Source organism: Abrus precatorius, unplaced genomic scaffold (genome assembly GCF_003935025.1).
Source record: "Abrus precatorius isolate BTA unplaced genomic scaffold, Abrus_2018 Scaffold0, whole genome shotgun sequence".
NCBI lineage: Eukaryota > Viridiplantae > Streptophyta > Magnoliopsida > Fabales > Fabaceae > Abrus > Abrus precatorius.
The window spans coordinates 1,193,065-1,205,994 of record NW_020874290.1 but is presented as its reverse complement, the minus strand read 5'-3'; the positions used below and the strand labels follow the sequence as shown (position 1 = coordinate 1,205,994).

Below are 12,930 nucleotides of genomic sequence, written 5' to 3'. Positions count from 1 at the left end.
TGCCGCCAAAACTAAAATCGAAAAAACTAATAATATATATATATATGAATATATGAGAATTCCCACTTTCCCCAAAAAAGGAGGATTCTATACTTCTTTTTTTTATGCTTGTATTTTAAATTTGGTTTTCTTTGATCCCATTCTTAAAAAAAAAGGAAAAAAATCTCGGGACAAATCGCAACCGTTAACTATAAATTTCTGAACGATTCTTGAAAATTTGGATCTAAGATGTTTTTTTTTCTTAATGAGATAAGAAAATCGAAATTGATACATAACCAATCAATCTTTTTTGAAAAAAAAACTTTCCCTATTTCAATTATAACAGCAACTGTCAATATATGTAAACCCTAGAACATAAATTTTCATTGTTACACAAATATTATCTAATTGGATATCTTATCCATATATAATATATATACTATAGGGAATTTTCAAGAAATTCTCGTGCTTCCCCCTTTTTATAGATTGAATAGAAAATAAAAAATGAACATGACATGTCATGTGCTTTCCCGAACGTGCAATAAAGTAATAAAGATATCTATCTATCTATAGATAGATAGATAGAGTTGGAGTTAGATCTACGTATGTTTAATAAATACAAGCCTTATTACACACTCTAATCGTATTCTCCTATTCTAAAAAAAATAGGTAAAAATTTCTCTCTTTTCTGCGAATTCAAATTCTTTTTTAAACAATTAAAAAGGTTAAGTGCTAAAAAAATCAATTCTATATTGTTTCTGATTATTCGATTAGATCTTTATCTCAGCGAGCAGAGCAAATCCCGAATTGATTTTTTTTCGGGTATCAAATCAAATTGGAATATGTAATATCAGAATAATGGTATAAATGGAATCTATTTTTTTTTTTTTTGATATGCCTTAAAAAACCCGAAAATGAAAGTGGAATTATTCAATTCGTTTCCATTTTTCTATTTATATTCGAATTTCGATTCTATCTGTTTGTTTTGTTGCAAATTCATAGTTGAGTATAAAATCATATTTTATTTATTCTTCTTTTCATAATAGGTATTTCATACACAGGGTTAGGTAAAATTTCATGTAATTCAGTAAAAAGAAAAAGAACAGAAATTCCATTTTTGCTAAATCTATTCATGTGATTTGAGAAAGAATGACAGCAAATCGTGGGATATTTTTCTATAAAATTCACGGGGAAATTGAAAATGCTTGAGGTTGGAAATGAGGGACTGTCTGCACTACCCGGGTTGAATCAGATACAATTTGAAGGATTTTGTAGGTTCATTGATCGGGGGTTAACAGAAGGACTTTTTAAGTTTCCAAAAATTGAGGATACAGATCAAGAAATGGAATTTCAATTATTTGTGGAAAAATATCAATTGTTAGAACCCTTGATAAACGAAAAAGATGCCGTATATGAATCGCTTACATATTCCTCTGAATTATATGTATCCGCAGGATTAATTTGGAAAAGCAGTAGGGACATACAAGAACAAACTATTTTTATTGGAAACATTCCTCTAATGAATTCCCTGGGAACTTTTATAGTAAATGGAATATACAGAATTGTAATCAATCAAATATTGCAAAGCCCTGGTATCTATTACCGATCAGAATTGGATCATAACGGAATTTCGGTCTATACTGGCACCATAATATCAGATTGGGGGGGGAGATTAGAATTAGAGATTGATAGAAAAGCAAGGATATGGGCTCGTGTGAGTAGAAAACAGAAAATATCTATTCTAGTTCTATCATCAGCTATGGGTTCGAATTTAAACGAAATTCTAGGGAATGTTTGTTATCCTGAAATTTTCGTGTCTTTCTTGAATGATAAGGAGAAAAAAAAAATCGGGTCAAAAGAAAATGCCATTTTGGAGTTTTATCGACAATTTGCTTGTGTAGGTGGAGATCCAGTATTTTCTGAATCTTTATGTAAAGAATTACAAAAAAAATTTTTTCAACAAAGATGTGAATTAGGAAGGATTGGTCGACGAAATATGAACCAAAAGCTGAATCTTGATATACCTCAGAACAATACATTTTTGTTACCGCGAGATATATTGACAGCTACGGATCATTTGATTGGAATGAAATTTGGAATGGGTACACTTGACGATATAAATCATTTGAAAAATAAACGTATTCGTTCTGTAGCAGATCTATTACAAGATCAATTTGGATTGGCCCTGGTTCGTTTAGAAAATATGGTTAGAGGAACTATATGTGGAGCAATTAGACATAAATTGATACCGACTCCTCAGAATTTGGTGACTTCAACTCCATTAACAACTACTTATGAATCCTTTTTTGGATTACATCCATTATCTCAAGTTTTAGATCAAACCAATCCATTGACCCAAATAGTTCATGGGAGAAAATTGAGTTATTTGGGCCCTGGAGGATTGACAGGGCGAACTGCTAGTTTTCGGATACGAGATATCCATCCTAGTCACTATGGACGTATTTGTCCAATTGACACATCTGAAGGAATCAATGTTGGACTTATTGGATCCCTCGCAATTCATGCGAGGATTGGTAGTTGGGGGTCTATAGAAAGTCCATTTTATGAAATCTCTGAGAGATCCAAAAGAATACGCATGTTTTATTTATCACCAAATAGAGATGAATACTATATGGTAACAACAGGAAATTCTTTGGCACTAAATCGAGATATTCAGGAAGAACAGATTGTTCCAGCTCGATACCGTCAAGAATTTCTTACTATTGCATGGGAACAGGTTCATCTTCGAGGTATTTTTCCCTTCCAATATTTTTCTATTGGAGCTTCCCTCATTCCTTTTATCGAGCATAATGATGCGAATCGAGCTTTAATGAGTTCTAATATGCAACGTCAAGCAGTTCCGCTTTCTCGGTCCGAAAAATGCATTGTTGGAACTGGATTGGAACGCCAAGTTGCTTTAGATTCTGGGGTTTCCGCTATAGCCGAATACGAGGGAAACGTCATTTATCCCGATACTGACAAGATCATTTTTGTTGGAAATGGGGTTACTCTAAGCATTCCATTAACTATATATCAACGTTCCAACAAAAATACTTGCATGCATCAAAAACCCCAGGTTCAGCAAGGTAAATACATAAAAAGGGGACAAATTTTAGCGGATGGTGCCTCTACAGTTGGTGGCGAACTCGCTTTGGGAAAAAACGTATTTGTAGCTTATATGCCATGGGAAGGTTACAATTCTGAGGATGCTGTACTCATTAGTGAGCGTTTGGTCTATGAAGATATTTTTACTTCTTTTCACATACGGAAATATGAAATTCAGACTCATATGACAAGCCAGGGTTCTGAAAGAATCACTAATCAAATTCCGCACCTAGAAGCCCATTTACTCCGAAATTTAGACAAAAATGGAATTGTGATCCTGGGATCTTGGGTCGAAACGGGCGATATTTTAGTGGGTAAATTAACGCCTCAAATGGCGAAAGAATCCTCGTATTCCCCGGAAGATAGATTATTACGAGCTATACTTGGCATTCAGGTATCCACCTCAAAGGAAACTTGTCTAAAACTACCTATAGGCGGTAGGGGTCGAGTTATTGATGTGAGATGGATCCAAAAAAAAGGGGGTTCCAGTTATAATCCAGAAATGATTGGTATATATATATTACAGAAACGTGAAATTAAAGTAGGCGATAAAGTGGCCGGGAGACATGGAAATAAGGGTATCGTTTCAAAGATTTTGTCTAGACAGGATATGCCTTATTTGCAAGACGGAAGATCCGTTGATATGGTCTTCAATCCATTAGGGGTACCTTCACGAATGAATGTAGGACAGATATTTGAATCCTCACTCGGGTTAGCGGGAAGTATGCTAGATAGACATTATCGAATAGCACCTTTTGATGAAAGATATGAACAAGAGGCTTCGAGAAAACTAGTGTTTTCTGAATTATATGAAGCCAGTAAACAAACATCGAATCCATGGATATTTGAACCCGAGGATCCGGGAAAAAGCAGAATATTTGATGGAAGAACAGGGAATTCTTTTAAAAAGCCTGTTCTAATGGGAAAGCCTTATATCTTGAAATTAATTCATCAAGTTGATGATAAAATACATGGACGTTCCAGTGGACATTATGCACTTGTTACGCAACAACCCCTTAGAGGAAGGGCCAAACGGGGAGGACAACGGGTAGGCGAAATGGAAGTTTGGGCCCTGGAGGGATTTGGTGTTGCTCATATGTTACAAGAGATGCTTACTTATAAATCGGATCATATTAAAGCTCGCCAAGAAGTACTCGGTACTACGATCATTGGAGGAACAATACCTAAACCTACGGATGCTCCAGAATCTTTTCGATTGCTCGTTCGAGAACTACGATCTTTGGTTATGGAACTGAATCATTTCCTTGTATCTGAGAAGAACTTCCGGATTTATAGGAAGGAAGCTTAATTGAACTGAATCAGAATTTTTATTCTATGATTGATCAGTATAAACATCAACAACTCCGAATTGGATCAGTTTCTCCTCAACAAATAAGTGCTTGGGCAAAAAAAATCCTACCTAATGGAGAGATAGTTGGGGAGGTAAAAAAACCCTATACTTTTCATTACAAAACCAATAAGCCTGAAAAAGATGGATTATTTTGTGAAAGAATTTTTGGGCCTATAAAAAGTGGGATTTGTGCTTGTGGAAATTATCGAGTAATCAGAGATAAAAAGGACGATCCCAAATTTTGTGAACAATGCGGAGTAGAATTTATTGATTCTCGGATACGTAGATATCAAATGGGCTATATAAAACTGGCATGCCTAGTAACTCATGTGTGGTATTTGAAACGGCTTCCTAGTTATATCGCGAATCTTTTAGATAAACCTCTTAAAGAATTAGAGGGTCTAGTATACTGCGATGTGTGATTTGATCAAAATTCCTATTGTACAGATTCCGAATGAGAAACTGTCATTCCATTCAATTGAATTGGGATGCCCTAAATCTGACATGTCTCTTGAAATGAGTAATATGAAGCTCAGAATTATGGATGTATTGAATACTCCCAAATAAAAGGGAATTGGTCTATGGTCGATTCAGTAACAAATAAATATGAATTTCTAGCTGCACGTATCTCGTGAAAGAAAAAGAAATACTTTTTTTGTGGAATTCACTATTCCATCTTTTTTAGAAAGAACTGAAATTATGTTCTAATAAGCAAATATATCATGGTTGCAGAAGCCTATCTATCGCATATAGGCTTAAGGACATCATAGCATAACCGTCGAGGTGACGTCTGGACCTAAAAGATCAAATGGAATGATACATAGACAAGGAAATCCCTTATGAATTCCAGGATACTCCCTTTAATGAATGATTCCATTTTAGGGGATTCCCCATTCGAAGGGGGATAGACTACTCAAGAATTTTACATTTCATTTCTTTTCTGTCGTAATTGAGAATTGGATAAATAATTCAGAAAATATAAAAAAAGAAAAAGAATGCATCAATGAAATGTTGATTAGTCTTTATTGAGAACTTGAGTAAAGAGTAAACCTTTTATTTTAGATTAGGGGTTTTATAGAATTTGAAAGTGGAAACCCTTTGCTTTATCTTTATTTGGTATAACTACTTGAGCCGGATGAGAGGAAACCTTCACGTCCGATTTTGAAAGGGGGAGATCCTATTGGATTGGATCCTATCCAAATTTTTCGTTTGCTAGGCCCGTAGTTAAAAAACCCACTTTCTTACGATTACGAGGTCCATTCGAATATGAAATACAATCCTGGAAACACAGCATACCTATTTTTTTTTCTACCCAAGGTTTCGATATATTTCGAAATCGAGAAATTTCAAGTGGAGCGGGTGCTATCCGAGAACAATTAGCCGATCTGGATTTGAGAATTCTTATTGATTCTTCGTTGATAGAATGGAAAGAATTAGGAGAAGAGGGATCCATGGACAATGAAAATGAATGGGAAGATCGAAAAGTTGGAAGAAGAAAGAATTTTTTGGTTCGACGCATAGAATTAGCTAAACATTTTATCCGAACAAATATAGAACCAGAATGGATGGTTTTATGTCTCTTACCAGTTCTTCCTCCCGAATTGAGACCCATTATTCAAATAGATGGGGGTAAGCTAATGAGCTCGGATATTAATGAACTCTATAGAAGAGTTATCTATCGGAATAATACTCTTATCGATCTATTAACAACAAGTAGATCTACACCAGGAGAATTAGTAATGTGTCAGGAAAAATTGGTACAAGAAGCCGTGGATACACTTCTTGATAATGGAATCCGCGGACAACCAATGAAGGACGGTCATAATAAGGTTTACAAATCATTTTCCGATATAATTGAGGGCAAAGAGGGAAGATTTCGCGAGACTCTGCTTGGCAAACGGGTTGATTATTCGGGACGTTCTGTCATTGTCGTAGGTCCATCACTTTCATTACATCGATGTGGATTACCTCGCGAAATAGCAATAGAACTTTTCCAGACATTTCTAATTCGTGGTCTAATTCGAAAACATTTTGCTTCGAACATAGGAATTGCTAAGAGTAAAATTCGGGAAAAAGAACCGATTGTATGGGAAATACTTCAAGAAGTTATGCGGGGGCATCCCGTATTGCTGAATAGAGCCCCTACTCTGCATAGATTAGGCATACAGGCATTCCAACCCATTTTAGTAGAAGGGCGTGCTATTTGTTTACATCCATTAGTTTGTAAGGGATTCAATGCAGACTTTGATGGGGATCAAATGGCTATTCATGTGCCTTTATCTTTGGAGGCTCAAGCAGAAGCTCGTTTACTTATGTTTTCTCATATGAACCTCTTATCTCCAGCTATTGGGGATCCCATTTCCGTACCAACTCAAGATATACTTATTGGGCTTTACGTATTAACGAGCGGGAATCGTCGAGGTATTTGTTCAAATAGGTATAATCCGTGTAATTGCAGAAATTCGAAAAATGAAAGAATTCGAGATAATAACTATAAGTATACGAAAAAAAAAGAACCTTTTTTTTGTAATTCCTATGATGCAATTGGAGCTTATCAACAGAAAAGAATAGATTTCGATAGTCCTTTGTGGTTCCGATGGCGATTAGATCAACGCATTATTTCGTCAAGAGAAGTTCCTATCGAAGTTCACTACGAATCTTTGGGTACCTATCATGAAATTTATGGGCATTATCTAGTAGTAAGAAGTACAAAAAAAGAAATTCGTTGTATATACATTCGAACCACTGTTGGTCATATTTCTTTTTATCGAGAAATTGAAGAAGCTATACAAGGTTTTTGCCGGACCTATTCATACAGTATATCTAATCATATAGATGGTTGATATGTAAGATAAGTAAATTTATGCTACCAGTGTGGAATTCAGGTCTCCGTGGTTCAACTAGGATCATAGTTTTAAAATTTCTACGCGAATCAAGATAAAGAAAAGGAAGTTTTCCAATCATTGACTCAAATCCATTGTCGAACCGAATCCCACTGAGTGGAATATGGAGGTACTTATGGCAGAACGAGCCAATCTAGTCTTTCACAATAAAGTGATAGGTGGAACTGCCATTAAACGACTTATTAGCAGATTAATAAACCACTTCGGAATGGCATATACATCACACATCCTGGATCAAGTAAAGACTCTGGGATTCCGTCAAGCTACGGCTACATCCATTTCATTAGGAATTGATGATCTTTTAACAATACCTTCTAAAGGATGGCTAGTTCAAGATGCTGAACAACAAATTTTTATTTTGGAAAAACATCATCATTATGGGAATGTACATGCGGTAGAAAAATTACGACAATCCATTGAGATATGGTATGCTACTAGTGAATATTTGAGACAAGAAATGAATCCTAATTTTAGGATGACCGACCCCTTGAATCCAGTCCATATAATGTCTTTTTCAGGAGCTAGAGGAAATGCATCTCAAGTACACCAATTAGTAGGTATGAGAGGATTAATGTCGGATCCACAAGGGCAAATGATTGATTTACCTATTCAAAGCAATTTACGCGAAGGACTGTCTTTAACAGAATATATCATTTCTTGCTACGGAGCCCGTAAAGGGGTTGTAGATACTGCTGTACGAACATCGGATGCTGGATATCTTACACGCAGACTTGTTGAAGTGGTTCAACACATTGTTGTACGTCGAACAGATTGCGGTACCATTCAAGGGATTTCGGTGAATATCCAGAATGGAATGATGCCGGAAATAATTTTGATACAAACATTAATTGGTCGTGTATTAGCAGACGATATATACAGAGGTTCACGATGCATTGCTGTTAGAAATCAAGATATTGGAATTGGACTTATCAATCGATTCAAAACTTTTCAAACACAACCAATATCTATTCGAACCCCCTTTACCTGTAGGAATACATCTTGGATCTGCCGATTATGTTATGGCCAAAGTCCTACTCATGGCCACTTAGTGGAATTAGGAGAAGCTGTAGGTATTATTGCGGGTCAATCTATTGGAGAACCGGGTACTCAACTAACATTAAGAACTTTTCATACCGGTGGAGTATTCACAGGGGGTACTGCGGAACATGTGCGAGCGCCTTCTAATGGAAAAATTAAATTCAATGAGGATTTGGTTCATCCTACACGTACACGTCATGGGCATCCTGCTTTTCTATGTTCTATAAACTTGTATGTAACTATTGAAAGTGACGATATTATACATAATGTGATTATTCCACCAAAAAGTTTTTTATTAGTTCAAAATGATCAATATGTAAAATCGGAACAAGTGATTGCTGAGATTCGTGCGGGAACATACACTTTGAATTTGAAGGAAAAGGTTCGAAAACATGTTTATTCTGACTCAGAAGGAGAAATGCATTGGAGTACCGATGTATACCATGCATCAGAATTTAGATATAGTAATGTCCATATCTTACCAAAAACAAGTCATTTATGGATATTATCAGGAAAGTCGTACAGGGTCGGTTCAGTCTCTTTTTCACTCCGCAAGGATCAAGATCAAATGAACATTCATTCTCTTTCTACTGGAGAAAGAAATATTTGTAACCTTTTAGTAAGTAATGAACAAGTAAGACATAAATTCTTTAGTTTCAATCTTTCTGGTAAAAAAGAAGGAAGGATTCCTGATTATTCAATATTGAATCAAATCATATGTATGGATTATTGTCATTTTACACATCTTGCTATTTTCCATGACACTTCGGATTTATTAGCAAAGAGGCGAAGAAATAGATTCATCATTCCATTTCCATTCCAATCGATTCAAGAACGAGACAAAGAACTAATGTCCCCTTCCGGTATCTCGATTGAAATACCAATCAATGGTATTTTTCGTAGAAATAGTATTCTTGCTTATTTCGATGATCCTCAATACCGAACGCAGAGTTCAGGAATTACAAAATATAGGACTATAGGAATAAATTCCATTTTTAAAAAAGAGGATTTTTTAATTGAGTATCAAGGAGTTAAAGAATTTAAGCCAAAATACCAAATCAAAGTAGATCGATTTTTTTTCATTCCCGAGGAAGTGCATATTTTACCCGAATCTTCTTCCATAATGATACGGAACAATAGTATCGTTGGAGTAGATACACCAATAACTTTAAATATAAGAAGTCGAGTAGGTGGATTGGTCCAAATGGAGAAGAAAAAAAAAAAGATTGAAGTAAAAATATTTTCCGGGGATATCTATTTTACTGGAGAGATGGATAAGATATCCCGACACAGTGCCATCTTGATACCATCCGGAACGGTAAAACAAAATTCAAAGGAAGCAAAAAAAATGAAAAATTGGATCTATGTCCAATGGATCACAATTACCAAAAAAAAGTATTTTGTTTTGGTTCGACCCGTAATTCTATATGAAATAGCGGACGGTATCCATTTAGTAAAACTTTTTCCCCAAGATAGGTTCCAGGAAAGAAATGATCTGGAACTTAAAGTTATTAATTATATTCTTTCTGGAAATGGAAAATCAATTCCGGGAATTTCTAATACAAGGATTCAATTAGTTCGGACTTGTTTAGTCTTGAATTGGGATCAAGACAAAACAAGTTCTTCTATCGAAAATGCCCACGCTTCTTTTGTTCAAGTAAGTACAAATGGTTTGATTAGGGATTTCCTAAGAATTGACTTAGTGAAATCTCATATTTCATATATCAGAAAAAGAAATGATCCGTCCAGTTCAGGATTGATCTCAGATAATGAGTCGGATCGGACCTTTATCAATCCATTTTTTTCTATTTATTCGAAGGCAAAAATTCAACAATCACTTAGACAAAATCACGGAACTATTCGTATGTTGTTGAATAGAAATGAGAAATGTCGATCTTTGATAATTTTGTCATCATCTAATTGTTTTCAAATAGGACCATTCAACGATAGAAAATATTACAATGGGATAAAAGAAGGAATTCAAAAAATTCAAATAGATTCCATAATTCCAATTAAGAATTTGTTTGGTCCTTTAGGAATAGCCCTTCAAGTTGCAAATTATTATTCATTTTTTCGTTTAATAACTCATAATCAGATCTTAATGAATAATAATTTGCAACTTGACAAATTAAAGGAAACTCTTCAAGTATTCAAATATTATTTAATGGACGAAAATGAGAGAATTTATAAACCTGATAGATGCAGTAATATCGTTTTAAATCCATTCTATTTGAATTGGCATTTTATCCATCACAATTATTATGAAAAAACGTTTCCAATAATAAGTCTTGGGCAATTTATTTGTGAAAATGTATGTATAGTGCAAACGAAAAATGCACCACACTTAAAATCGGGTCAAGTTCTAACTATTCAAATGGATTCTGTAGGAATAAGATCGGCTAACCCTTATTTGGCAACTCCAGGAGCAACTGTTCATGGACATTATGGAGAAATACTTTATGAAGGAGATATATTAGTTACATTTATATATGAAAAATCGAGATCTGGTGATATAACACAAGGTCTTCCAAAAGTAGAACAGGTATTAGAAGTGCGTTCAATTGATTCAATATCGATGAAGCTAGAAAAGAGAGTTGACACTTGGAACGGATATATAACAAGAATTCTCGGCATTCCTTGGGGATTCTTGATCGGTGCCGAGTTAACTATAGCGCAAAGTCGTATTTCTTTGGTTAATAAAATTCAAAAAGTTTATCGATCCCAGGGAGTTCACATCCATAATAGACATATAGAAATTATTGTGCGTCAAATAACATCAAAAGTCTTGGTTTCAGAAAATGGAATGTCTAATGTTTTTTCACCCGGCGAACTAATTGGATTGTTGCGAGCCGAACGAGCGGGCCGTGCCTTGGAAGAAGCAACTTGCTACCGAGCTCTATTATTGGGAATAACAAAAACATCTCTGAATACTCAAAGTTTTATATCTGAAGCAAGTTTTCAAGAAACTGCTAGAGTTTTAGCAAAAGCCGCTCTCCGGGGTCGTATAGATTGGTTGAAAGGTCTGAAAGAGAACGTTGTTTTAGGGGGAATGATACCCGTTGGTACCGGATTAAAAAGAATAATGCACCGTTCAAAGCCAAGGCAACATAACAAGATTACCTTGGAATCAAAAAAGAAAAATTTATTCGAGGACGAAATGAGAGATATTTTGTTCCACCACAGAGAATTCTTTTTTTTCATTTCAAAGAATTTATGCGATACATCAGAACAATCTAAGATTTAATGATTCCTAAGAGCGGATTCATCCCCCTACCCTAAATGCGATCATTTTTGGGGGTAGTAAAAGAAAGATAATAAAAAAAAGAATAATAAATAGAAAAAAATGGTCTAATCATGTATCAATGGCCAATCTTCGGTAGAAGAGAAGGTTCCATCGGAACAATTTTTTATTTCTATTTCACGATACCTGGTCTTTTTTTTTCTATTTTTTTTTTTTTTTGAAAAAAAAAAGTGTGGGGATAAATATAAATGACAAAAAGATATTGGAACATAATTTTGGAAGAGATGATGGAAGCAGGAGTTCATTTTGGCCACGGTACTAGAAAATGGAATCCTAAAATGGAACCTTATATATCTGCAAAGCGTAAGGGTATTCATATTACAAATCTTACTAGAACTGCTCGGTTTTTATCAGAAGCTTGTGATTTAGTTTTTGACGCAGCAAGTAAGGGAAAACAATTCTTAATTGTTGGTACCAAAAAAAAAGCAGCTGATTCAGTAGCGCGGGCGGCAATAAGAGCTCGGTGTCATTATGTTAATAAAAAATGGCTCGGCGGTATGTTAACGAATTGGTATACTACAGAAACGAGACTTCATAAGTTCAGGGACTTGAGAATGCAACAAAAGACGGGGAGACTCAACTGTTTTCCAAAAAGAGATGCTGCTATATTGAAAAGACAATTATCTCATTTGGAAACATATCTTGGTGGCATTAAATATATGACGGGGTTACCCGATATTGTAATAATCGTCGATCAGCAAGAAGAATATACGGCTCTTCGAGAATGTATAACTTTGGAAATTCCAACGATTTGTTTAATCGATACAAATTGTGACCCGGACCTCGCCGATATTTCGATTCCAGCTAATGATGATGCTATAGCCTCAATCCGATTAATTCTTAACAAATTAATATTTGCAATTTGTGAGGGTCGTTCTAGCTATATACGAAATTTTTGATTAATAATAAGATAAATGAATTATTTGATTTGGTTGGGGAGATTCATAGATTTATGAAATCGGTTATTATACTATTACTAAATCGCACAAAAGAAAGAGAAAAATATAAAAAGAACAAACGGAAATATTATGTGATTAGTCGGTATTCAAAATCAAAAATGAAAGTAGACAAATCAAAAAGGAAAGGAGATGGTTGAATTAAAATAATTCCCTTTCAATTTCAATTTCTTTTAAGAGGGCAGGACAATATGAATGTTTTATTATGTTCCATCAACACATTAAAAAGATTATACGATATATCTGCTGTGGAAGTGGGTCAACATTTCTATTGGCAAATAGGGGGTTTCCAAGTGC

The 12,930-nt window shown here is 34.9% G+C and overlaps 2 pseudogenes; both read left to right on the top strand.

Moving 5' to 3' along the window:
- LOC113865965 overlaps nucleotides 1–5,066 on the top strand; it is an 11,627-nt pseudogene extending 6,561 nt beyond the window's left edge.
- An 820-nt stretch (nucleotides 5,067–5,886) lies between these two features.
- On the top strand, nucleotides 5,887–12,655 carry LOC113866207 (annotated as a pseudogene).
- The last annotated feature ends 275 nt before the right edge of the window (nucleotides 12,656–12,930 follow it).